General features: G+C 44.3%; 1 long non-coding RNA gene across 1 annotated transcript; it reads left to right on the top strand.

The window, feature by feature from the left end:
• LOC146351037 (uncharacterized) lies at positions 1-25,672 on the top strand. The gene is made up of 6 exons (XR_014788886.1): positions 1-290; positions 6,837-6,966; positions 12,221-12,359; positions 17,398-17,470; positions 24,886-24,961; positions 25,425-25,672. It is a non-coding gene; the product is annotated as an uncharacterized LOC146351037 (long non-coding RNA).
• Positions 25,673-27,696: the final 2,024 nt, after the last annotated feature.

The following is a 27,696-nucleotide window of genomic DNA, read 5'->3' as shown; positions in this document are numbered from 1 at the left end:
ATGTTCAGTAAGGGAGTGAGATAAGGAGTAGCCACCATTATGGGCTGTTACCTCAATGCAGTTTGGAAGAAGCTTGCTTTCTTCTCTCTATAAGGTCCTGAACCTCTGACACAAGGCTGTTTGTTTCTGTGTTACTGGACTCTGATCTGCTTTGAGAAGTCTGCTGCAGAGCTGAGGTGAAATTATGAGAAGAGGCTGTTTTACTTCTTTGGCCAGCAGAAAACTCGGCCTTCAGGGAGAAGTTTTATTTATATTTTTGTTGTGGACCCAATCTGGAAGACAGAACTTTGGTAGGGCTGTGCTCTGTTTTATTATTTTGTGATATGTGAATTGTTATTTATGTAAAAATCTTATATGTATATTATTATTGTTGATAAAGAAATTAAGGGAGCAATCCTGTGGCCACTAGACACTGTCTAGAGGGCCAGAGGATATGCTCTGTTCTAGGAACCAACCTCGGAGCCCATGCTCCAAGGTCGGTTCCCGGAAATCCGACCTCTCCCCTCATCCACACTGCCTCAGAGGCAGCATGGAGAAGCCCCATCCTCCATGGTCAGAAGACAAGCACAGAGCGACTGGGGGCATTCCAGGGCAGGGAGAGAGGAGCTGTGCGTACGACACATCCTATGTGTCGTATGGCAGCTTCTTCTCTCCATCAGCCCTGCTGCCACTAGACAGCTGAAAACGAGCAAGGCAGAAGAGGCACGAAGGGAACAATCCCCTTGTGTCTCTCCTGCCTTGCTTTGGATAGGTGGGCGGCCACCTATCTACTTAGGATTGCACCCTAAATGATGTATGTTAATTGTCCCTGTATAAGGCCTTTGCTGTTAGTCCCTTTAGAGACCTTGTAGAAAGTGGGCTCCTTCACACTAAGCTTTTGTCCTGCAACTGATATTGCTCCTTCACAGAAGTTTGTGGGCTCTTTACATGACGCCTTGACCCTCCATGGCCTCTCCTGCATTAAATGCCCTTTGTTCCATATTTAAATAGATCGCAGATAATGAGCTATCAAATTAGCCCGTTGTGTTCCGCCTGAGTTTCTTCTGTGAAAAGAGGAAAGCCACAAGAAGAGAAGCGAGATCAATGAAAGATAGTGGAAGACTCAGCTATGGGGAGAAGGAGGGGGAAGGGGGTGAGGGGAAAGGAAGCGGGTGAAAAAGGGAGTCGTTGTGATCCTGCATTTAAAACAGAAGCAGAAAGCCCCATTTTAGATGCAGGATTTTAGGCTGGTGTAGAGATGCCCAGTGTTACACTAGCAGCATAGGGTTGGGGAACCTCAGGCCCGGGACCCAAATGTGGCCCTCCTGGAGTCACGATCTGGCCCTTCCAGGTTCCTCAGATGGCCATGCCCCTTTCCCCCAACCACTGATTATTTGGTGGTTTCTCAGCTTTTGTGCGGTTGATCCCTATTCCAAAAAGTTGACATGCCTCTCCTCAGGCTTAATTACTGACGGTAAGAGCTCTAAGCTACAATATGTTGGCATTTTTTTGTATTTTTGGCCCCATCCCATTTAGCCCACCCACCACTGGAATGCAATCCCTAACAGCTTCTCAAAAATTGAAGTTGGCCCTCACACCAAAAGAGATTCCCCAACCCTGTGCTAGCCAATACACATTTAGAGAAGAGCCCCATTTCAGATTGCCCAGTTGGGGGCCTGTGATGATTTGCCAAGGGAGTGGGCCAGCTTCCCTTCTCTCCTGAAGTGATCTTGGGGGAATGGTGATGGTGTGAGGAAAGTGGAGGTGCCCCCAAACCTATGCAGGACAGCATGGGGTCAGGGGTTCAAGCCTTCCTCCCCCATGCTGTACCACTAAATAGTACTGTAGTACTATAGAGAGGGGGCTTTAGGGTCTGACTGCCCTCCAAGCTGCTCATCCAGCCCCTAGCTGAGCACAATATTATAGGACTGGAGCTTAGGAACATCAGGCTGGTCCATCTATTGTCAACACTGACTGGCAGTGGCTCTCCAGAGTTTCAGGCAGGAGTTTTTCCTAGCCCTGCCTGGAGAAGCTAGAGATTGAACCTGGGACTTTCTGCATGCCAACTATGTCTCTACCACTGAGCCATGGCCCTTCCAAATATTAACCTGTCCCTGCCCTGTACTAGAAAGACTGGGGCTGGATATATAGCAAAAATGCACAATCTGCCCCCTATCCTAAGCTTTATAGCACTAAAGCACTGTATACTGTTGGGGAAGCCAATGCACAAGCAGGGTCAGCTCCCTTCCTCCACACTGCGTGGCAGAGTTCCTTTTTTCCTTGTTGTCGGGTGGGGGCCCAATTTCACACACACCCCTTGTTGAATGGGACCAACTACACTCTCTCCCCACTTTCAGGTCTTTTAACTGTTTCTAATGTTATATTCCTATGGGAGGTTTTTGTGGATGTGCATCTCTGGTCTCCCTTACTAGATTATAGATATGAGAATGCCTTGATATGAAAATGCCTTGTACTCTCTTATCTGATGGACAATTTGCTTCTTTTATTCTTTTATAAGCTGTGGTTCTAATATATACAAAGTCAGTCAACTGTACTTTCAGAATGGATTACACAACTGATGTGATGGCTACATTTACAGGATGCCTTGCTGTGGTGAGGATTTGGTTATCGTTGATCACAGTGCATTTGTCTTTAGTCCGCTTACCTCACCTTCTCCTGAATCTGACACATTTCAAATTTCTGTCTCACACACAAAATCCTCCATCATCTCTGCCTCCTCTCCCATCCATGCAGTGGTTGGAAAGACCAGGCAGGATCTAGATTGATGTGCGTGCAACTAGGCTGGTGGAGGGGGACTTCCCCACCCCCTCCTCTGCACGGCAGCCCCTCCAGCTCCCTGAAAATGCTACACAGAGAGGCGGAGGACCCTGCTGAATGAGGTCAGCTGTGGTGTAGGGTCGAAGGGGGAATCCCTGAAAATCAGATGGAGACACCTTCCATGAGTGGAGCCCTTCTATCAACAGAAGGCAAATCCTGGACCCAACCCACTGTAATTATCTGTTATACACTAAGGGCCAGAAATATTGGAACAAGGATAACTGTTTTGGCAGTTGGCCTCTGTACATCACCACATTGAAGTTGAAAGGAAACACACCCAGATGGGAGTGAAGGCAGGACTTTCAGCTGTAATTCAAGGGGTTTGACAAAAGTGGGGCACTAACCATTCAGGAAGGGCAGCAAGTGGCATGCACACACACCCATCGTTGGTGGCTCATAAATAATGGAACGAATGGCTGACAAGCAGCTGCATGGGCAGGTGTGGCCTGTTTCCTGGGTACCCTATGACCAATCAAGCAGATAAAAGGCCTGGAGGTGGTTCTGAGTGTTACATTTGCATTTGGTAGCTGTTCACTGGAACCCCCAACATGAGGTTCAAAGAGGTGTCCATGCGAGTGAAGGAGGCCATCATTAGGCTGAGGAAACAAAATAAACCCATCAGAGAGATAGCAAAAACAGTGGGAGTGGCCAACACAACAGTCTGGAACATCCTGAAAAAGAAGGAATTAACTGGCAAGCTCAGCAACAGCAAAAGGCCTGGAAGACCACAGACGACAACTAAAGTGGATGACCACAGAATTCTGCTCATGGTGAAGAGGAACCCTTTTACAACAACTGGCCAGGTCAAGAACACTCTTGCGGAGGTAGCCATGTCATTGCCAACATCTACAGTCAAGAGATGGCTTTATGAATGTAAATACAGAGGCTTCCCAACAAGGTGCAAACCACTGGTAACACTCAAGAACCAAAAAGCCAGATTAGCCTTTGCCAGCAAACACCTACAAAAGCCTGCCCAGTTCTGGAATGAGATTCTTTGGACTGATGAAACCAAGATTAACTTGTACCAGAATGATGGGAAGAGAAAAGTATGGAGAAGGAAAGGAACAAGCTCATGATCCAAAGAAGGAAAGCATCTGTCAAACATGGTGGAGGCAGTGTCATGGCATGGGCATGTATGGCTGCCAATGGAACCGGGTCACTGGTGTTTATTGATGACCTGACTGCTGAGAAAAGCAGCAGGATGAATTCTGAAGTGTATAGGGCTATACTTTCTGCTCAGATTCAGCCGAATGCTGCCAAACTGATAGGATACCGCTTATATTGCAGATGGATAATGACCCAAAACATACAGCAAAAGCTACCCAAGAGTTTCTCAAGGCAAAGAAGTGGGATGTTCTTCAATGGCCAAGTCAGTCACCTGATCTCAACCCAACAGAGCATGCTTTTCACTTACTGAAGACAAGACTGAAGGCAGAAAGACCCACAAACAAGCAGCAGCTGAAGGCAGCTGCAGTAAAGGCCTGGCCAAGCATCTCGAGGGAGGAAACTCAGCATTTGGTCATGTTCCAGACTTCAGGCAGTCATTGACTGCAAAGGATTTTCATCCAAGTATTAAAGGTGATCCTTAAGTTTGAAATGATGTTGGTTTGTTCCATTACTTATGAGCCACCAATGATGAGTGTGTGTGTATGCCACTGGCTGTCCTTCCTGAATGGTTATAATAGTGCCCCACTTTTGTCAAACCCCTTGAATTACAGCTGAAAGTCCTGCCTTCGCTCCCATCTGGGTGTGTTTCCTTTCAACTTCAATGTGGTGGTGTACAGAGGTCAACTGCCAAAACAGTTATCCTTGTTCCAATATTTCTGGCCCTGACTGTACATCAGAACTGTATGTCATCCGATGTATAACAGATGACATACACATCTGATAGGAGACAGAGAAAGGCAGCAAGAGTGAAAGCAATGAGAGAGTTCACTCATAATGACAACCCATGGGTTGTTGGCACTGTGACAGAGCAAGCGCACTGCCTCCTGCCCACTCACTGCTTCCACTGTGCCTCTCATTTCTCCAACAACCCATTTGATGCGATGTCTGAACCCAGAACCCTGAGTTGCTGAGGCACAAACAACCCAGAGTTTTAACCCATGGTTTGTTGTTGGGTACCCCACCAATCCAGGGCCTGTTTGTCCCCCAGCAACCCAGGGCCCATCTACATGGGAGGTTTTCTGTGATGCTGCTGTGGCTTAAAGTTGTTAGGGACACACAATGTCATGGCCAATCCATATTTTTTACTTCTTAAATTGACTCCCAGGTGGTTCCCCTGCAGTATGCCCAGTCCCCCTGCATTAAATCCTGGGCGTGCCTCTGTGACGTGGCTGTGACCTGGCAGTGAGGTGGTCAAGGGTTGAGGCTGTTCCTTCCCCCCTCCCATTCCTTTTCCCCCCCATTTGCAGAAGGACTGCTTTCACAATATGTAGCCTCCTTTTTCCATCCATAATATCAGTAGCCCTGTTCCATTCATTATAGTGGAGTAGCCCATTTATATGTAGTGCACCATAAAGAATACACAAAGCAGAAGGAGAAAGGGCAGCCAGCCGTTACTTTGCAGTGGTGATACAACTGCAGCTTCACAGTAGCGTGATACACCTACAGCTAAGGAATACACAGACAGGAAGGAGAAGCGGAGGCCAGTACAGCAAGGGAGCATGGACAGGGCTGGGAACAAGCTTCCCCCAAAACAGAATCGTGCTGGGTCGCCCCTTCAGAGTAATGCAGCAGTTTGCTTTTTCCATTCACAAATGGCAGCCTCTGATTCATTCATGTCCCCTGAACAGTCCCCTGTGTGTGTGATTTTCCTATGTGTTTGTGGGGAGGGGGAGGAGGCTTAGTTTGGGTCAGGGAAGTGGAGGCAGCAGCAGCGATAGCCACCACTGCTGACTCCAGAGTACTAGCAGAGGGAGGCAATTCCGTCCCTTTCCCTCTGTGCAGGACCTAGGTGCCTCCTGTTTGCCCACCTGTCAGTTTCTGCCTGGGGTCAGTATTGCTGGTTCAGAGTCAGTGGATGCGAGGGGGAGAGGTTTAGGGTAAACCATCTGACATTACTCATCTCCTCCATTAAACATCCCTGAGCAGTGGAGCATGGAGGGGGCAGGGAGCAAACCTCTCTCCTTGGATGAGCAGCATCTATTGGGTTGATGATATTCACTTCTACTAGCAGGACTCCGCGCATTCAACTGCAAAGTAAGGTGGATGAAAGTGCAGTTTGACCTGTGAAAAGCAGGTTTTAAGGTTGTGTTCATGCCACATTTTTTTCTTCATGGGCCTGGGATGGATCTCGTCTGATCTCGGAAGCTAAGCAGGGTCAGCCCTGGATAGTACTTGGATGGGAGACCGCGTAGAAATCAGGCTTCCTGCATTGAGCAGGGGGTTGGACTCGATGGTCTTGTAGGCCCCTTCCAACCCTATGATTCTATGACCAAAAGTGATTTCATGAAAATCTGCGTTAAACATGAAAGCACTTCACATTCGTTGCCATATAGATCCAGCCCCAGAGTTCTGGGTTCAGACATCTCATCAATCAACTCAGGAATGGGGTGTTCTTAGGTTGTTTATGAAAACAGAAGCAAAGTGAAAGTGGCAAACGGGCTGGAGGCAGCATGCTCATTCGCTCCAGCATAACACAGCCAATTCATGGGTTAAACAACCCATGAATTGGTGTTATGTATGAACCAGGTCAATGAGGGGCACAACAAGAACAAACCACCTCAGTCCACACACCCAAGGACACAGAATAAATAACTATATAGGGAATAAGTCCCACAATTACCCTCCACACAAATGTTTATAGTTTCAAGTGCATGTTGATGCTAGAAATGTAAACTAATTTCACACCTATGGCATACTGTTGTACTGTCCCACCATAAACTAGCAAAATAATAGGTCACTGTTTAATTTGATTTACCAGAGCAATGCAAACAAGCAAACAGTTACACAATAGAAATTGTTGCTAAGAATTCCCACTGAATATCAGTGTGCGTGTGTGTGTGTTGCTGCTTTAGGTTTCCAGCTGAGAGCTACGTGAAGAATCTTGGTATCATCATCATAAATGTTTTCAGCAGAACAAAGATTTGGATTTTTAGAGTGACCGCTATGCATTTCCTGAAGAGATGAGTCACATCCAAGAATGGGGTAGGTGGGAATTAAACTAAGAGATGTGAAATCTTTTGAGGGAAGTCCTAGGTTTTAGTTTTACCCTCTTGCCAGCTTGAGTGGCTGAAAGCCCCAGCACTCCCAAATGCCTAAAAAATGCCAGTTTTCATTAAAATGCATGTCATTTTAAACCCATTGAATTATTTATAACGTGTTTTTTAAGGTATTCAAGGAAGCACTGCAAGAAAATATTGAGAATTTCTCCCACCCTTCACCCCGCTTCAACCACAAATACAAGAATTAGATTTCTAAGCTGAAGTTCACATGGCTTCTGAGAGTCTGCATAAGGCCCTCCGGAAATTGCACAACTCTGGCCGAAAGAGACAATAGCCCAATTCATATGACTTTGCAGTCACATGGGGGGTGTCCTATATGGAAAATCATTCATGTGCAGCCGCAAACATCTTGTAAATGTGGGTGTGCGGTGGCATGGTGAAAATCAGCGATTCTGCATGACGATTGGCTACACATCAATAGTTCACCATACAAAGAAGGCGACAAAGAGGCCCTCTATACATTACAACAGTGGTGTGAGGGCTGCTTTTTCCAGGCTTCGTCCCTGGGTGCTGCTGTAATGTTTAAAGGCCCAGCAGCACATGGGAGGTGCCAATTGTGCAAGTCTTTCCCATGCAGTTGTTAGCCCAGCTGGGAGTGGGTGAGAAGCATCCACATGACTGGCTCTGGCAACATAGTGCCAATCTTTAAATGTTACAGCAGTGATGTGGATAAGATGAAGCCATGTATAAGCACCCCCTGTACCACTGCTGTAAGGTATAAATGATACCGAACTGAGGGAAGGGGGAACATGATAGAAGTTCATAAAAGTATTAACGGTGTAGAGCAGGGGGGGGGAGCTTGTGGCCCTCCAGATGTTTTCCAGCACCCACCAGCCCCAGCCAGCATGACCAATGGTCAGAGATGATGGGTGTTGTAGTCAAATAGTATATGGAGGGTCACATGTTCCCCACCCATGGTGTAGAGGACCTTCCCCAACCTTGGGTCACCAGATGTCGTTTGACGACAACTCCTATTATCCCCCACCAGCAAGGCCAATGGTCAGTGATTATGGGAGTTATAGTTCAACAACATCTGAGGACCCAAGCCTGGTGCAGAGAAAGCAAAATATAATCCTCATAGTTCTAGAATGCAGGGTCACCCACTGAAGTTGACTGTGTCCAAAACAACCTGCTCATATTGAGATTTAAAGGGAGTACTATATGAATATGCCCAAGTAAAATCCAGGGGAAGTGATTTAATCTCTAAAGGAAAGCCTGTATGTTGATGGGTATAAGAACCTTAGCTGGTTTCTAAATTCAGATTTGACCTTTCTCATCTGTATATAATAGATGCAACAGCTACAACTCTGATTTCAAACTTTATGTTTTAGGAAGTGATTGGAAATCCACATCTGTGTCTGAAACTATTGTAGCTTGAGTCTACTGCAGAACTGAGACCTTTTGTAACCCAATTCTTCACAGTTTCATCTCTTCGGAAAGTGGTGGTGAGAGTAGGGCCTGGCTTCTCTAGTTTCCGTATGCATGCCTAGTAAGACATGCTTCATAAAAGCCCAAAGTCAAGTGGAAGCGTTTGATCACTTCTTCATTCATGCTCCTAGAACAGGGGTGGGGAACATTTTCTGCTCAAGTACAAAATTCCAGTCTGGGAAGAGTTTTGGGATGGGGAGCTTTCCAGTGTTTGGCAGGGCCAAGATGAAGTGGCAAGGCCAAAGGACACCTGCCTATATCTAAAGTATGAATAGCATGCTAAAATCAAAAAAGGAAAATCCAAGCACCTTCAGAGACCATCACAAAAAGCAAGAAAAGCCTATGCTTGGCTCCTCAAAAGTAAGCAGGACTGAATTCCACAGAAGTAAGCATGAGCAGCACTTTCAGAGACCATCACAAAATCCACCCTTTTGCATGTCTATTCAGAAGTAAGCAGGGCTGAATTACTTAATTGCTCAGAAGTTAGCATGAGCAGCACTTTCAGAGAGCATCCCAAAATCTGCCCCTTTGCATGTCTATTCAGAAGTAATGCTGTCAACATTTTAAAACCAGCCCCGGCTCCCCCAGCCTAAAATTTAAGACTTTCATTGAGGCTTAAACTTTACTGATGAGGCTTAGTCATAACCATCTGAGGAGCACCAGCTACAGTACCATGTCCATGGACAGACAGAGAGCCCCATCTGTTCCAAAGCTAGAGCCACTAGGGAGTTTGCCTAGAATTTCCTCAGTTGGCTTACATGCCAACTTCTTACTACTTAGTCCTCAGCCTTGGAGGACTGATTACCTGGGACTGTTGTGAAATTTGAATTATTCCTTCCTAGAAAGCACATGCAGAAGAGAGATTATGTAGTTATGTGTTTACATGATTATAGCATCCATAAAGATCTCTAGTTTGACATTCATAGGTACAAGTATAGATATATAGTTACTTACTTACTTACTTATTTAATAGATTTATATACCACTGTCCATATTTTAAGATATCTCTAAGCGGTTAGATATATATATATATAGAGAGAGAGAGAGAGAAAGAGAGAGAAATATAGATAATGATCTGGGGAAAAGAAGAAAATGTTCACATGTACAACATTTCATTCAAGACAGCTCTTTAAATTTAGATTTGGAGATATTTGAATCAACTATCGTGGAGTCCTAGAAAAATGGGAGCATTGAAAACTGCCAGCTTTATTCCAAACAAGTTGCAGGGTGAGGGTCAGGGATATGTTAGCATGTGGAGTCCCAAGTCCATTAGGCTGAAAAATTGAGCTGCTGTTTGGAATCCTCAGGTATTCCTGAGTGGAGTAGGAAGCCTAAAATTTCATTTCTTTGTCTAGCATTCCAGTCCTATATGGAGGTAAATACCATGGATTTTAATTGAACTGGCATGTTTGTATAGGCTGAGAATGCTTCTGGGAATCAAACGATGCGGGGGGGGGGGGCAGAAATCCATGTGCTCATTTAAGCTCAAAGGTTCATAAGGGGAATCCTTTAACTGGACTGGTATCTACTGGGGAGAAAGCTTCTGTATTACCTGCATATTAAAGTGCCTAAGCAAGCATGACAGGTTTTCTGATGTGGAGAGAGTACTATAGTGTTCTGACGGAATTAGTAATCTCTCTGTACCCTCAGGCATATATTTGTCTGAGCATGCACTGTTTTGCACAGAATCTGGTCCAAAAATATAGAACTTCAGCGTTTGTTGTCTTTACAGTAAATACAGTATATGATCAAGGGGAAGGCTGAGGTCTTGGAGGAATCTAGCATGGACTATATTTCTGTACTACATACAGCTTCCACCCCCTCTGTCTCTCCTATCATCTCATCCCTTTTGCTCGCTCTCTCGCTCTCTCTCCATCCTACATATTCCATCATCTCCATCATAGCAAAAAAATGTCCTTCCAACTTCTTGTAATAAAAGTAAAATGTTGACAATTAAGTAGTGCTGCTTACAGGGCTGGTGTCAAAGGTAGGCATCGTTGGGCATCTGCTGAGGGTCCACACCTCAGCTGAGGCCCACTGACAGGAGCCCCCTGGAGTTGCTCCTCCTCTTCTTCATTGCAACCTGCTTGTTCACCTGCCTCTTGCTCTGGCCCAGACATTGGTGGTAGTGAGAAGGAGGAGCAGTAGATACCACTCTGACTGTCAAGCAAACAAGTTATAGCAATGAGAAAGAGAATGGGCAGCAATAGCAGCTAGTGACAATGGTGGTGAGATGGTAGACTCAGTGAGGGTGATGGTCCATTGAGGATGCCTTGCCCAAGGACCCTCAAAAACCTGGAGCCAGCACTCACTGCTTCGCTTGCCTAATCTGAAGAGAAAGCAGATAAGAAGGAATCAAAGACCACTGAGTACTCATCTTTGACTTGATTATACCATGATTTCTAATACAGTGGTGCACTTTAGAGATAATTTAGGCTTTTCCCCTTTCAGTAGGCCAGTCTGAAGAATTTGGAACACAATACAGTGGAATTTCAAGCAATACCCTGGAATGTATAGGGTATGGCCTGGCAAAGAGCTGACTTTGAAAGGGCTCTTTGCTGGGATTCCTCTCACAGACCTTTCAAGGCTGTGGGTTTGGGGAACTGTGGAAACAGATGACAATAGGATGCTAGCGTTGTTTTCACAAATGTCTGCTTGTTCAGTAGCTTTATTTCCTTATGATGCTGGCATGAGATACAATGACATAAGGGCATCTGGCTCGGTTTTTAAGTGTGCCTGGATGAAGAGAAAGGCAAGGGAAGAAATGGCCCCAGGGCAAGTTCTGGCTGACTTACAAAGCAAGCTGATAATGCCCCCCAAAAGGAAGGAGCACATGCCCTGCATCTCCTGTCTCTGCAGTAGCACGTGGTTTCAAATGATCCAAAATCACTCAGTGAAAATGGTCTGCTCTCAGTTATTGACTGTGCTGATTCCAACTGCTAAAAATTATCCAACCTTTGTGTGTCCGTGTATGCTGTGCTGAAAATTTCTTTCAGATTACACACACACACACACACACCACCATTCTCATTCAACTTGATAGAAAAGAAATTGGTTTCAAAAATAAATTCATAGAAGTACATTTCAGAGAAATGCTTATGGCTTGGGTTCAGGGTTCTTGTGCTTACGTTACTTAATGAGGTGGCCAAGGGGTGTCTTTCATTGTACAATCTTCTCTCTGGCAGACTGTAGCCTCCTTGGCTTCCCACACTTCAATTAAAGCCCAGGGGAAGACATCATGAGGTAATTCCTCCTATAGGGCTGTATTGGCTCCAGGAGCGTAGCCAAGTCATTTGTGGTGTTAAAGGGGCCTAGAGATCCATAATGTTTGCTTAAGTTCATTATTGGTGCAATTCCCATGCTAGTAAGCCTCTGAGCATGTGCAGATGAGTCAAAAGGCCGATAACAGCCTTCTCAGTGTATTCCTTATTAATGAGTAGAAAGTCTTATCAGGCACTCTGCCTGAGAAGCAGGGTTTGTTTAGCATAAAGCTGCAGGTGGCTATGCTTGAGAACCAAGTGCTGTTAGTTTATGCTGAGAATGAACGCTAGGGGCGCGTGCTTCTGTTACGCTGCTTATTGCTAACCTGTAGAGTATAAGACCCATTGTACCCAGTGGCTTGGGGTTCAGAGAAGCTGTCTGATCCAACCATTAGCTACACCTGTGTGCTGTAAGTTACCCAATAAGGTACTCCTTGTAAGTAAACCTTTGAGTCTGATTTATCACTATCTTGTCACCTCTAAATTAAGAGTTCGAAGCCTACAGCCGGGGCGATACAAGGGCTTTTTCAGATCAGGAAGTGCAGGCAGAGAGGCAGCAAAGCAACTGAGAGATGCATAATAGAAAGAGGAAAAACCACAGCACCCTTGACCAACTAACAGTAATTAGGTAAGCTCAAAAACACCACCAAAATAAATTAAAAATATTTTATCAAATGCCCTGAGAATGAGGCAGGAAAATGGAAACCTCTCTCATGGGAGAGAAAACTTTCAGAATATTGGAGGACAGATTTTGGGTCAGCACTAGCTCCACCTCTTTTCTGGACCAGGACACAACATTGCCTCCCTCACAACTGCATTTTTGGGGATGCAAAATGGGGGCCAGGCTGTCAACACAGTTGATGCTGTCACCCACTTGCAGTGATAGTGTAAAAAAAAAAGAACCCCATAGAAGGAGGAGGACGAAGCAGCAGCAGCTGTGGTTCATTCCCTGCCAGTGGTGAGCCCTACCTGTGAGAAAGTTTGGAGAATTTCTCCTCCCCCTGGAAAAATTCAGCAAAATTATCCCCCCAATTTCAATGCCCACAAATATGGTAGAGAATTTTGAGAGGCCAACTACACACAGCTGTGTGTGTGTGAGAGAGAGAGAGAGACTAACAACAGAGTATTTTAAAATATATATTTTGTGCTAAACATTTTGGGTTCTGCCCTTGTCAGTAGCTGTGCTCTTAAATGGGTACCAGGAGTGGCAGTTCAGAATGCCTGGAGATTAAAATTCCTTAGGAGAAAAAACAGGTATGATTGGCATAATGCTTATGAATTGTCTTCCAGTTCAAGGACATTTGGACTAAAAGTTCTGAGTCTGTAGATCCAGAAGTTTTCCCTTTTGTCAATTATGTCAGTGTCTTTTATTAGTTCTATTGGAAGCAACTGTAAATCAGAGAGACTATGTGCAGGTGAGCTGAAATGTCTTGAACAGGCCACTCCATATATATATACACACACACATGTAGTGATGCAGAAGCATGCACCAAGGGTGCTTCCAGACAAGGCTTTTATTGTGCGATTGCCCTGCCTCATTTCACAGACTTTTACGGGGAGTCCGACCTTCCTGTTGTAACCCTCCCATGTTTTCCCACTGCTGCTTCTGCCTTATTTTCTTTCCACAGAAAATCCTTTAAGGAAGAAAAGACAGAATAGCTTCATGATCTCATTTGATTGACAGTCCCCTTGATTGGGTTTTTTTCTGTATTTTTCTATGACAAAATTTGTGCAAAATTTGCAAAGGTTAGAAAAATGGTCCACAAGTCCGACAGGGGAGAAGCAGGTCCACTGCAGAATCCGTGGGGCAGATTCATAAAAATCCAAACTCATTTAGGTCCATTGCGGATTTCTCTGACATCCCTAGTGCCAGCACAGAAATTGATTTCACCTTCTGGATGAAATCGCTTTCAGTAAGGACTCTCTGCTTTTTTAAGGAGGTGGAGATGAATGAACCATGCAGGGAAAGACATAGCCGGGCCATGTGAAATTTTGTATGCATGTTGTGGACACCTTTACCTTTACCTTTTTATGTATTTATTACATTTCTATACCGCCCAATAGCTGAAGTTCTCTAGTACATGTGTAAAACATAATGTGTCATTAGGAATCATATAGCAGCACTTTGGGAAGGGGTATAGCTCAGTGGTAGATTCTGTGCTTTGCAGGGAGATGTTCCAGGTCCCATCTTTGGCATCTTGGGCGGTAGGAATGGGAAAGACCTCTGCCTAAGACTTCAGAGAGATGGCCTCACACATCTCTTTGCTCTTTGCAGTAACTCTTTGCTGTTAAGTCACTGGCCCACCCAGTAGGGTAGTGGTAAATTCTGAAGTGTAGACATTCATCATGACAGTCCCCATAGCCATGTCCCCAAGGAGAGTCAAAAAATTCAGGCACCTGTGTTGATCCATGCCAACAAACCAGTTCTAACTGTTTTCATCTCCACCAGGAGCACGGCTTGTATAAAGCTAACTGTCTTATTTGCCCATTTAAGACCAAGCCACCCCATAATACTTTGCATTACAATGAGGAACAAGATATTGTTCCTGGGAAAATTCATTCCCCCCCCCCCCCCCCGTGAGGATTGCAACTAAGCTCAGCAAGAACAGGGAAGTCTGAGGTGGGTGACAGATGGCATCAATGTCATCTAATCAAAAAGTGTTGTCCCTGTGAGCCCTAGTTCCATTACATCACTGGGCCCATCCTTTCCCAACCTGATATTTGCAAAGCAGGCAGGTTGTTAAATTAATGCTCATTAATTGTTTATCCACTGCTGTGAACTTAGTGGGCTTTGTACAAGTGCAGGGACAAGTCCTATCTTCAGAACTCAAATGTAGAGAGAAAAGATCCCCATTCCTCCTGGCCCTTCTGATTCACTTTCCATTCTGCCCCCGAGCCATGCACAGCCTGAATCAAGAGGAAGCCGGAAAGGTTATTCATAGATTGAGTAGTAGTCTGTGCCTAGTCATAATATGAAAGTATTTAATGAAATGGTTATTGGGCTGCATTAGGAAAGGCCACTCACGGCATATGAGTTATGTGCCTTTTTTCTACTTTGTGTCACTCTAAACATGTACAACATCACAGCATTTATCACGCATAGATGTTGCCATGGCAATGGCACCAGCACATGACACACAGAAGTTGCTGCTTGAAATGCAAAGTCTTGTCTCATGCATACCCTGGCTGATGGAAATTGCAGCCATTGGTTTAAAAGTAACCATGAAAGGCTTACCTGCAGGGTGCTCTTTGTTCAGTTTTAGTGCTTTCTAGAAATTTGTCAGCAGGATTTCAGGCATTTTGCTCTGCATGAAGCTTTACTTTCCCATGAAAAGCGAATTAAAAGGGGTTCTTTTTTTGTAAGGAATATTGGGTAGTTGAAGAAATCTCTGTCCATGCAAAACACATCACATAAATATTTACACATGTGTACAATTCTTCACAAGCCTTTGCTGGAAGTAAGGATGTCGGAGAAATCTGCAACGGATTCAAATGAGGTCAGATTTCTATGAATCTGACCTGCGGATTCCACAGTGGATCTGCTTTTTCCAAGTCACACAGTTTCCACAGAGTTGTGGACTGGTTTTTCACTGCCGGGGGGGGGGGGGTTGCACTAATTTGCATTAGCGCTAATTCTCATTAACCAGTGCACATTAGCGGATTTGTGCACATGTGCATTAGTGCTAATGTGAACTAGTGCAAGTAGAACGAAATTCTGGTTTTAAAAAATCAGATTCTGTCAGATGACAGAACAAAAGATGCCTGATAATCCGCAAAACAGACAGAATGGGTTTAACAAAATCCGTACAACCCTAGGTGGAAGTGGTGTCTGGTGCAACGAGGAACTGGATGTAAGTGAACAAACTGAGGCTCAATCCAGTCAAGTCGGAGGGCTCCTCTTGGTCAGTAAGCAGGCCAACCTGGGATTAGGAATCCAACCTGTTCTGGATGGGTTAATACTTTCTCTGAAGGATCATGTATGCAGCTTGGGGGTGCTCTTGGATCCAGCGCTGGAGGGACAGGTAGAAACAGTGGCCAGGAGTTCCTTTGTCCCCTTTGGCTGGTGTACCAGCTACATCCATGCCTGAAGAAGGTGAAGTAGACACAGCGATCCATGCCTTAATCATCTTCTGTTTTGATTAATGTAACATACTCTACATGGGGCTGCCCTTGAAGAGTGTGCAAAAACTTCAGCTAGCACAAAACATGGTGGCCAGACTATGTGTTTATAGAGTGTGTGGTTTATAGAGAATATAACATTGGTCTTGAAACAGCTGCAATGACTTTCAATTTGTTTCTGAGCCCAATTCAAGGTGCTGGTTCTTACCTAAAAGGCCCTAAATGGCTTGGGGAAGGGGTATCTGAGAGACCGCCTCCTCTGGTATGCACCTTCCTGTAATGTGCTTTCATCATCTGAGGCCTTGTTAATTGTGTCCTGCATCCTAGAAAGATGAGGTTGATGGGTACTCAAGACAGTGCCTTTTATGTAGTACAGGGGTGGGGAACCTTTTTGGGCTGTGGGCCAAATTGGCCCCTGCAGAACCCTTCAGGAGACAACATAAGTGGGGGTGATGGTGGGTGAGGCCTGGACACAAACACACACCTAACCATACCTCTGTCTCTCTCTCTCTGCATCAGGGCTTCTGGAGGGGGAATTAAAGATATTCCCCCCCAGCGATCCTGATTAAGATTGCTATTTCCCTACTGCTACTAGTGAAGTTAAAAGAGGGATGAGGATAAAGCCTCTTCCTACCCCGCTCCTCCATTCCCAGTGATCTTGGCTTGCAGGGGAAACAGAAATCTTGATCAGTATCCCTGGGGTGAGGAAGAGGCTTTGACCTCTCCTGACCCCTGATCTTGATCGTTGTTTCCCATTGCTAATAGCAGAGAGGAAACAATGATTTTGCCTGCATCAGGATTGCTGGGGGCAGGGAGGTTAAAGCCAGAGTAGCAACATAAGGCCTAACAGTCTAGTATGTCCCCAGGCCATGCTCAGCTCTTGTCTTGCATATTGGAACAAGGTCAGCAGTACCAACACCTTGCATTTCCGAGGTTTTCAGGTATGCAAAACTGGTGTCCAAAAAGGGCTGTTGATGTTGTCAGATTATGCTTCGTAAGCTCCTCAGAGGGATCTGATGGGGCAAAGGAGCGTTGACAACACCACCGATTTGCTATATGAGAATCTTTAGACAGAGCATGTGATGTAAGCCAGGGGTTGGCAGATGTCAGGCTTGCAGGATCTACTTTTGTGTGTGTGTGTGTGTTTTTACTAGGACCCTGAGATCCACCAACCAGAGCCTAGTATTTGTTTTGAGTACCAGAACTGAACGGAGCTCTCAGTCTTTTCACACAAACCCCCGCTCTTGGTTACCCTAAGCTTTCTTCATTTTGAGCAGTATAATTTAGGGTGATGGGATGCAGGGAGGAATAATTTTACCACTGCTATTGTTAAACAACTGGGTCTCAAATCTTTGCCAGAAATCACCCAGATATATTCCAGTAGATCCAGATCTACCTTCTAGCCACCTCTGATGTAGGCCCACCCTAGATCCACCCTGCATGACCATGCAAGAATGTGTCTGTCTGGCAGCACCATGCCTCCTGCTAATATCAGCTTTAAAATAACTCCTTTTGTGATCCCCTTTCCTCTCCCCACCCTCACACAGATGCCCTGGAGCACAACTCTGTCAAAGAGGGATGCCGACTTGGGAATTCATGACAAACCTTTCCTGTGAAGACGTGAGTGGTTTCCTTTTATTTAAGCTAAAAAACAAATGGCCTTTTAAGCCGAGCTGTGCCTGAGTGGTGGAGCTTAATTAAAGTCATTTAATATAAACCGCCTGCTGCTTCTTTTAGTGCTGTTTGAAGAGGCTCCCTCTTCACACTGGTAAATGAAGCAGCATATGCACGCTTTCTGGTTTGTTGACACTACTTTGGCTCTCCATGCTTGGGATGAGAGACAGCCTGACATGGTCCACATTGGGAGGCCACAAAAGAGGCCTTCCAGTGTGCCCCCCCCACACACACAAACAAACACACTTCTTTTGAGGGGCCCAGAAGAAGGGTGAAGCTGTTCTCTTGATTGCAACTTTAGACAAGGGAAGCATGTACAGACCTTCCAATGCTCTTATTTTTGAGGGTAGATAGACTATTACTATCTGATAGATTTCCCTCACAGAGCTGCCCTTACAGAGTGAGGGAGCTGATTTCAGGTGTCATGAAAGGGCAGCTAAGTGTTTGTTCTTTCATTTATTATTGTTGTATTTTTGCTCCCAACCAGTGGGATTTTCTGCCTCAGGTGCTAAAATAACTCAACCAGCCTTGGTACTATGCACCTTGACTTGTATGTGAAATATGGTTCTTACACATTTTGTTTTGCTATAAATGGTATATTACAGTGAAATTTATATACATTGGCTCAGTAATCCTTACAACAATTTTGTAACATAAACCAATATTATTATCCCGATATGATAGTGCAGATGAGGCTATTGATTTGTTTTGTTTTTATTTCACCATTCCTCTAAAGAGCTCAGGGAGACATACATAGCTCCCCTTTTATCTTTGCAACAACCCTGTGAGGTTGGTTAGGTTGAAAAAAAGGAGTAACTGGCCCAAGATGTTATTTTCATTTATTTATAAATGTATGGGTCACCTTTCTGACCAAATAGGGCCCCCAAGGCGACATACAATTAAAACTTTAGAACAATGTAAAACCTCTAAAATAACTTCAAACTTTAAAAAAGTTTGAAAATATTAGAAACAATGGAAATTTGAACTGAGTACCCCCACCCCCACCTAAGTCCAACATTCTTAACTATTACAGTACATCACACTGATCTGAACCAAGGGTTTCTTAGCTTATACCTCATGCTCTTAACAACTAAGCTATGCTTTTAATTTTTTTTCTAAATTAAAAATTTAACCCCTTCAGTTGAGGGATTTAATACTGTGATCGCTGAATGGCAACAGAGGTTACATGTTGTGTTTTGTGCAGTTGCTAGAGGTAAAATGTGCGTTAAATAGCCCTACATGGTAAGATACCTGTGCAGGCAATTCCATGGCTTATGGTATAGCCATGACTAACTTAAATCCCAAATGATTTCAATGGGTCTACTCTGTATGACTAAGTCTGGATCCAACCCCTAGTGTGTTTCTTCTATAGGGCTGTGGTGCTCTTCTGTGCCAGTATAGTTAAAATGCCTGACTAGATTTGGGGAGACCTGAGTTCAGATCTCCACTCAGCCATGAAGCTCACTGGTTGACCCTGGGGCAATCACTCTACTGCTCAGCCTAACCTACCTCCATAGGTTGTTGTGAGGACAAAGGAGGGAAGGATACCCATGTCCACTAACCCGAGTTCTTGACTTGATTAAGATGTAATAGGTAGTAGCCATTTCTGCAGAATGTGTTCTGTCAACTCTTTCCATTTCTATTTCAAAATCCAGCTAGACATTCTCACTTCAGGGAATGTATCACAAATATCCCTGGCTTTCTTGCTGCTCTTTAAATTTGTAATCCCCTTTAATCCCATCCCCCCAAAACTAGGAAGTGAATTCGTTGGCTATTTGAATCTCCAGATGGGAATTACTTTTCTGAATGACAGCCCAGGAGAGCGACATGTATCTGCACTGTTTGGAACTCCTGGGAACATTTTGATTGTCATATTTCAGGAGCTGATAATAGACATTGCTAAATAGGATGTAATTAAAACGCCGCATCTTGTGTCTTGAATTAATGTGGCACTTCTCCCCTCAGAACTGTAGAAATAATTAGCCTCTTCAAGGCTGCATGTTAATTATCTGCAACAAGCCCACTTTCTCTTATATAATGGGGAAGAAACATCAACTCGGGTAAAATGAACTGACTGATGAAACCGATAACTGTTAAGCATGCAGCTCTTTTACTTCTAATTGCTTTCTTTATCCAAAGAGATGTACAAGGATTAAACTTTACCTGGAATAAAGAGCTATGTCTCTCCCTCATTCCTATTCTTTGTTGTACTTGCTGTACTACGCAGGAGTTGTATAGTTGCAAGGATTCCAATTCCGTGTGCTCAGAAAATAGGATTCATACTACTGCTCTGATCAAGGGTTTTATTTTGCTTTTGCTTCTGAAACTTCAGTCTCAGTGTAAAGTTACATGTTCTCACATGCACACAGGCATGCCTGCATGCGCACACACATGCTTGCACACACAACCAAGTTATTTTGACTAATACAAAAACATCAGCAGCCACTTTTGTGTGATAGCCTTATAAGCATTTGCTGATCAATACTGTTTTCTGTTGGCTGAGCCAATGTTCAACAGAGTACTAAGCCTTTGAGTAGTGGAAGAAATCAGTTGTGCACATTTTCTGAGGCAACTGAACAATATTGTGGAATGTCTTCTACCACAAAGGGCATTTCTATACTGGCCTAAAATCCTGCATTTAAAATGGGGATTTTTGCTTCCGTTTTAAATGCAGGATCACCACTGACTCCCTTTCATGTGCTTCCTTCCCCCCCCCCCCCGCCCTGTATCTGAGTCTTCCATTATCTTTCATTGATCTCACTCCTCTTCTTGCCACTTTTACTCTTTTCACAGAGGGAACTGAAGCAGAACATGGTGTGTGGGGGTAATTTGATAGCTCATTATCTGCGATCTATTTAAAAACGGAACACAGGTCATTTAGTGCAGGAGGGTCATGTCATGTGGCAGGGTCACGGCGTCATGTAAAGAGCCTGCAAACTTCCGTGAAGGAGCAATCTCAATCACAGCATAAAAGCTCCCTGTGATGAAGCCCAAAGACAGTGGTGCAAATTAAAAGGGACACTTCTCTATCTCTCATCTAATACCATGGGAGGCGTTTGCTGAAATCTAACAGAGAGAGAGAAATCCCTCAGTTGATCGTTTGTTTGTTTGTTTGTTCATTTCATTTCTATACCGCCCAATAGCCAAAGCTCTCTGGGCGGTTCACAAAAAGTAAGATATTTTTCAAGCCCCTGCTGAAGTGGCATCACATACCAAGGAGCCACCCTTGAATTTGTTAGTACAGTCAAATTTAATTATATGAGTACATCAGACAATAGACGAGTTCAGATGTAACACTAAACCATGGATTAGCTAGCATGAGAACCAGCCTGCATGAGCTTGCAAACTCACATGCTCCCCCTCCCCGCCATCTCTACATGTGCAAGGAGGAGATGGAGACCAAAAATTGTTAAAATTTGAGTTCTGTGATTTGTTCCTCCATGGCTTTTTAAAGAAAACTGACAAGATTGTTTTTAAGCAGAGAAGGGTGCGGGGGAGAAGCTACTGAACTCTTTCTCCTCTGGTCATTTTGCAGTTCAAAACTGCTCCCAATCCCTGTATTGGGAAAGATACAGGGATAATATAAGAGCCTTTGGGCCAAACTAATACACTTTAAAAGTACACAGCAGTACGAGGCCCTCTGATCTGGATCAGCATCACAGCAAAGAGTAACACACACACCCCACCAGTGCCTAATCCAGATAAGGCACAGGTGCCTGCTGTTTACTTTTTAAAAGCCATCCATGCAATTGCTAACTGCATGAATAGTGTCTCGTCTAGTCTGGCTCTATATCTTTCTCGTTGTGGTTGAAAAAGCAGTTTGGGGAGGCTGATTTTAAGCTGAACAAAGGACCAGAGGAAAAAGGTTTAAATAGCCTCTATTTGCGTAGGCTTCCTCCACGCAGATTCGCAACCAGCTCAGACTGATTGGGTTTTATTTATTTATTTTTAGAAATGGAGAAACTAATCACAGAACTCTACATAACATTTAATTTGAGAGCTACAATTCCTCTTTGGCCTGGGAAGCAATTCACCACTCCAGCCACGTGACTTGCTGATATATATATATATATATATATATGCTGAGCGTCAAAGAATTGATGCTTTCGAACTGTGGTGCTGGAGAAGACTCTTACGAGTCCCCTGGACTGCAAGGAGGTCAAATCAGTCCATCCTAAAGGAAATCAACCCTGACTGCTCATTGGAAGGACAGATACTGAAGCTGAAGCTCAAATATTTTGGCCACCTAATGCGAAGAGAAAACTCTCTGGAAAAGACCCTGATGTCGGGAAAGACTGAAGGCAAAAGGAGAAGGGGACGGCAGAGGATGAGATGACTAGATAGCATCACCGATGCAATGAATATGAACTTGAGCACGCTCCGGGAGAGAGCACAGGACAGGAGGGCCTGGCGTGCTGTGGTCCATGGGGTCACGAAGAGTCGGACACGACTGAACAACAACAAATATATATATATCCGTAACACAAGTGATAAAAGAGGGTTCAGCTACTGAGGTGATGAACCTGTTAAGATTGCTCATATAATGCTACATCTGTCTTTCACCCTCACACACTTTAACTGTGACTACTTCAACTTCTCACAGTGCAGTCCTATTCATGTCCCCCACTAAGGGTAAGGTCCACTAAGAAAGTAAGTTGCACTAAGTTCAGTGTGGCTTACTCCCAGAAGATGTGTGTAGAATTGCAGCCAAAATGTACTGAGAATAAGATGTTCCAGGTTAGGGACTGCATGGAATACAGATGTTAATTAAATCCCTGCCTCAAGGCAGACAAGGCAGAGTTGGAAGGAAAGCCAGGAACAGACACTGGGGTGTAGTATAGGAGACTGAGATGAATCCAGACGTCCTTGTAAGATTGGGAGATATTTTAGGAAAGGCTTGCTTTAATATTTGCCTAGAGGCAATAGCATCTGTTGCCTTAGCCTTCCCCAACCTCGTGCCTTTCAGATGTATTGGACTACAACTCCCATAATCTCCCAGGCAGCATAGTTGGCTGGGGAATTGTGGGAGCTGTAGTTCAACACATCTGGATGTCATCAGGTTGGGGAAGTCTGCCTTGCAACACACTGCATAGTTAGGCCTCCCCTTTTCCCTATTTCGATAATGAGAAAAAGATGACAGACATTATATGTTGCAAATATGGGTGATTTTTGCTCCAGAGACACATAACACTACACACTGAAGCCTTTTAACTACCTCTCTCTTTACACAGGATGAAAAATGAGCTTCCTCACACAGCTGATCCTGTCTGAGAGGGGCTTCCCCCCACCCCCTATACCTCTCCTGTTGAGCATCTTCCCTCCTCTCCTTGGAAAATTTCCTGTTATTATTCCATCTTCCTGCCACAGGATGTAACATTCATCACAACAATAGAGCAACCTTCAAGAGGGAAACCGAGCTATAAGTGTCTTCTGGTTTCCTGATGTCATTCCGGTGAACTGGTTATTCGCAACCAAGATCAGAAAAGACTTTAAAATAGTTAAATCTATGAACTGTGGTCCTTTCCCTCATCTTTTGTAGTACTGTTGTGGTATATTCATCTGCTTAATCAACCTAGCAACTTGGTATCCATAGTAAAATACCGAGAGGCTAACTACATGCTACACACTAACGTGTGTAATACTGCCCTGATGCCTTTAATGAAAACAATGACGAAGCTGTTCCAGGAAGAAGGAATGGAGAGGCAGTAAGGGGAAGGACGCTTTCTCCACCCACCATTTCTCCATTCCAAACTGCTCTCCGTTTATCACTGCTGTGTGGAATTTCAAATGTGTGTTTGTGAGGGCGAATGTACTTGTGCAATGCTGTGCGGGTAGCAGCCATTTTAGTGGGGCAATTTGAAGTGGATAGGGAAAGGGTTAAGTGCCCCTTCCCACTCACTATTTCTCTACCATGTTTTCCCTCCCCTTGAAGCACATTTGCTTTTGGGTTTTTTTAAGGCATTGGGGCACTGTTTTACACGTTAGTGTGAAACATTTAGTTTGCCCTGATTCATTCCTAGTAAAATTAACAGGCTGGACATTTTGTGCAGAGCTTAGACAGTGTCATTTAACCTAATGTTCCGTTTCCCATTCTCCTTTGCTCAACTGCCTATATAATTAGCTTTGGAAATAATCAAACAAGCAAGCAAATAGATTATAGAACAAGCTACCATCTTATAGTACTACTGTCTTGCCAGCTGTCATGATTTCAGTAGCCCTGTTTAGATCTGAAAAGGATTTCAAAGCACCTTGGGATCAATGCATTTAAAGGCTTCCATACAGTCAGGAATTTCTAAGACCCTTCTAAGACTCATGCAGTTTCTGAGACCCTTCTTTTACAAAGTTCTTAGAAAGTAATTTTAGATGACACATGTTTGTAGCACTGACTGTGTATCTCCATATTGAGAGCTACGAAGTAGGTACTGGCCCAGTTTTGATTGGCCTAGGCACGTGCAAGCTTTTGAATACTTACATTCATGAGAGATGAAAAATGCTGTGAACCTTGAAAGCTTGCACAATCCTAAATTGGTCTAGCATACCATGTCATTTCCCTATCCTGTGTCTTCTGTCCTTTGGGTCTAACATGGTACCAACTATTGCAGCAAATGGTCATGGATAATGATAGGCCAAGCCATCTGGAGGGCACCAGGTTGGGAAAGGCTGAAGTACTGAGTATCACTCTACTGATCTCCTCCTTTTCTTACTCTCCCCTAAGCCATCTTGGGGTAGCTTCAGATTAGCACTAACCCTACAGTAGCCACTGGAAAGGCACGTCTAGCCATGTGAGAAGATGATCAGCAGTAGCCTCTGGACACATAAACTGTGTTCACGTGATCACCAGAGCCCATTGTGGCTTACTTAAGGGTTGTGGCACTTGCTGGCCTCCCTTTTGAATATTCAAGCCATGGTGGACAAGCACCATGGCTTATCATTTTGTGTGGACCTGGAAAGGTTGGCTTATGCGAGGGTTAAACATGGGCTGTTTTAGAGTTCTGTGAGGGTTATTTAACCCCCGCCTAAGTCACCCTCATCTGGTTCGCACAACACGTTAAGCCACAGCAACTGCCTGCCACGGCTTCAGTATTCAAAGGGAAGCCAGCATGCACTGCAACCTACTGTGGCTTAAATAAGCCACAGTGGGCTGTGACGATCATGCGAACTTACCCATAGTAGGCCCGGTAATGCCATAGTATCAGAAGTCAACTGGGACACAAAATCAGGGCAATTTGGCTTGCTGCATAGACAGGGAATACAGATGACCAACTCTGTATGTAAGTAAGTGGCTGCTGGGATAGTTATTGACTATCTGAATCCTGATTTTCATTCATGAATGAACATAAGTGCACATAATTTTTCCCTAGAGATGCACTGAGAAATTATGGACTAGAGCACAGAAGGCAAAAGAATTAACATCCCAGATCAGCCCATACATACATGGTACAGTATATGGAAATTTGTGTTTGTTTGTTTTTAAAATTACATTTATATCTTGCCTTTTTTCCTCTTGCAAGGAACCCAAGATAGCTTACATGGTCTTCCTCCAGGTTAATAAAGCAAAACACTTTAATACTGCAACTCCCTAAGATTTGCATTTAAATCTCTTTGAGTTAAGTGTATATAGCTGAATGTAAAATTGCCAACTACCTGCCCAGTCCAGAGGGTCGCATACTGAGCTGCCCTTTCTCCTAAAGTGAAAGAGGAGACAGTTTGGACAGGAAAACTCTGTGTGCACATTGAGCTCCTGTGAGTGCATGGAACAGCACCATTGGCTATGTGCTTATGAATAAAAACTATCTTGATTTTAAACTGCTTTTCTATTTCTGTTTCCCTCTTCATAGCAACCTCAAAAGGTGGTGACCTATTCTCTCTCTCCCCGCCCCCCTCCTTATTTTACACACAGGGAAGTCTGATGAGAAGACATCAATTTGTCCAAGACCAGCCAGTGAATCTTTGGCAGAGTTTAAATGTGCAACCAAATCTCCCATTTCAAATTCCAGCTCTGGATGCAGTGCAGGTAGATTACGTTTATAATGCCAATTAGAGAGCTGGATGTAGTATTGCTAAGTTACAAATAGCAGATAGTGGACTCTGTAGCTGCACAAAAAACACATGTAAAATGAAGTTACTATTCTATTTGGAAGCGGTTTTAAAACTTCCTGTGTCTTTTGCTTTAATTTTCACCCTGCAAGTTCTCTCTTAAATTACATGACCAAAGCAGCCAGTAAGACTAGCCACAGCAATTACATAATGTCTGTTTGCAGGAAACTCCCCAGAAGTGCCTAATTTGATTGCAGTTCCAATACATCCTGGCTGGGTCTAAAATGTGGGTTACTGGATTAGGTTATGTCACAATTTAAGATGATCCAGCATCATAAACGTGCCACTTAAACTAATTAATAATTGTGAGTATTGCTTTCAAAAGAGAATTGAGCTGGTCCTACTCTATTCCTATCGACACTATCAAGACTGTTAAGATGACATGACAGCTGTGTTGACACCTGCAGTAAATGACTGGATATCTGCTACAGTTCACTGTGCACAATTCATTTTTAAAGGCACCAAAATGCACACCCAGAGGAAGAATCTCAAGTGAAAAGAAGCGCCTCTAGTCTGAGGCTCCCTGATCCCTTTAAAGGTATAAGAAGACTATTACAAGCACCTTCCCATGAACCAAGAAACTAGTACCACCCAGATTGCTGCAAGGTGTGGTTCCTAAAATGGAAACTGTTTACAGAATAGGGTGTGTGTGTGGTGGTGGAGGGAGATATTACCAGTAGTCGACCAACAAGACATTCCATAAACTGGTCTTCCCTAACTACGCACCCTCCACATGTGACAAACTACAACTCACATCAACCCCAGTCAACATGACCAGTAGGGATGATGGGCATTAGTCACAGTGGCAACCATTCTTTGGTTTGGAGGCTAACACTCTGACAAGTCCCTCCTGGGGTGTTGCCTGGTTGACCTGGAGAAACAGGTCTGTGGTGTGGAGGGGGGCAGTTCCTTGGGGACACAGGTTCTGTGGAGACAGACTCTAGAGTTCCAGGGGCAGGAGTCTTGAGCTCATGAGCCCCTGATTCACTGGGCTCAAACTGTGGTGAAGGTGCTAGTGCCTAGGGTGTCCTCCAGTACTACTTGACTTGATCGGACTGGCCACACCAAAGGGGAATCAGAACCCAGGCTGCTGCTCAGGTGGGGGACCTGACATCAGTGTTGCTAAGATGATGGAGCTGCCTGCCCCTCCCTCATCCAAGTCAGAGTCTAGGCTGCTCCTTGAAGCGGGGCTCCTGCTATCCCCTTGCACCAGAAGTGATGGTGTGTACACAGTTCCCCCGCTACACAGACATTATCTCCATGTGAGAAACACATCATATGTAAAGTAGCTCTTAGGAGTCATTGACTCTGTATTTGGTAAGAACATGTTTCTTTCTTTATTCAGCTACCTCATACTAGCAGGGGCTTTGCTGGAGCAACAGATTTAGTTTAAACTGGCTAGTGGTTTTGTGGCCCCCCGGTATTTGGGGGTTTGTCAGGTCTGTTTCTTATATGCACATTCATCACTTCACCTGATGGCTACAACAGCCAGCCATGACTTGCATTTGAGACATGAGGCCTTCGTGGTTCTAACACCACAGACAGAACTTGCCTGTTATACACCACACACAATGCTTTTCAGTAAACTCAGTTCACACACATTCAATCACTAATCATCAATGTAATTAAATGTAGGGAGGGAAATGGCGTGTATATTATTTATTTGTTTGAAATGTTTCCATCTCGCTTCAGCCTGCAACAAGACCCCCAAGGCAGCTAACAAGGGTCTTGAAATATTTTAAATGGTCAGCAAGCAGATGCACACCAGAGGGAGAAACAGTTTTTACTATGTGTCTTCGAGCAACTACATGCGGGTGCGCTGTCGGGATCGTGACACAATGGATCAAGGCAGCACCAAGGATAGTTCCAAGTAAGCAACTTGTGGGGCCTTATGAGGCACTGCCTACCGTCCACGCCTCCTAAGCTCCACCCCCTTGCTCAAAGAATGGAAGGCTTAACAGGACAGACGTCTGACTTGGGCCAGATCTACATGGAAACGCATGCAGAAGCATTTTCAGTTTTTATTAAGATTATCATGAAATCGGCCTTGGTCCATCAGTGGCACACAAAGCAAG

This window comes from Heloderma suspectum, chromosome 3 (assembly GCF_057233095.1).
Source record: "Heloderma suspectum isolate Gila_16-S chromosome 3, 16-S_ref, whole genome shotgun sequence".
Classification (NCBI taxonomy): Eukaryota; Metazoa; Chordata; class Lepidosauria; order Squamata; family Helodermatidae; genus Heloderma; species Heloderma suspectum.
Note: the sequence above shows the minus strand (reverse complement) of the source record. Positions and strands in the feature narration are given on the sequence as shown.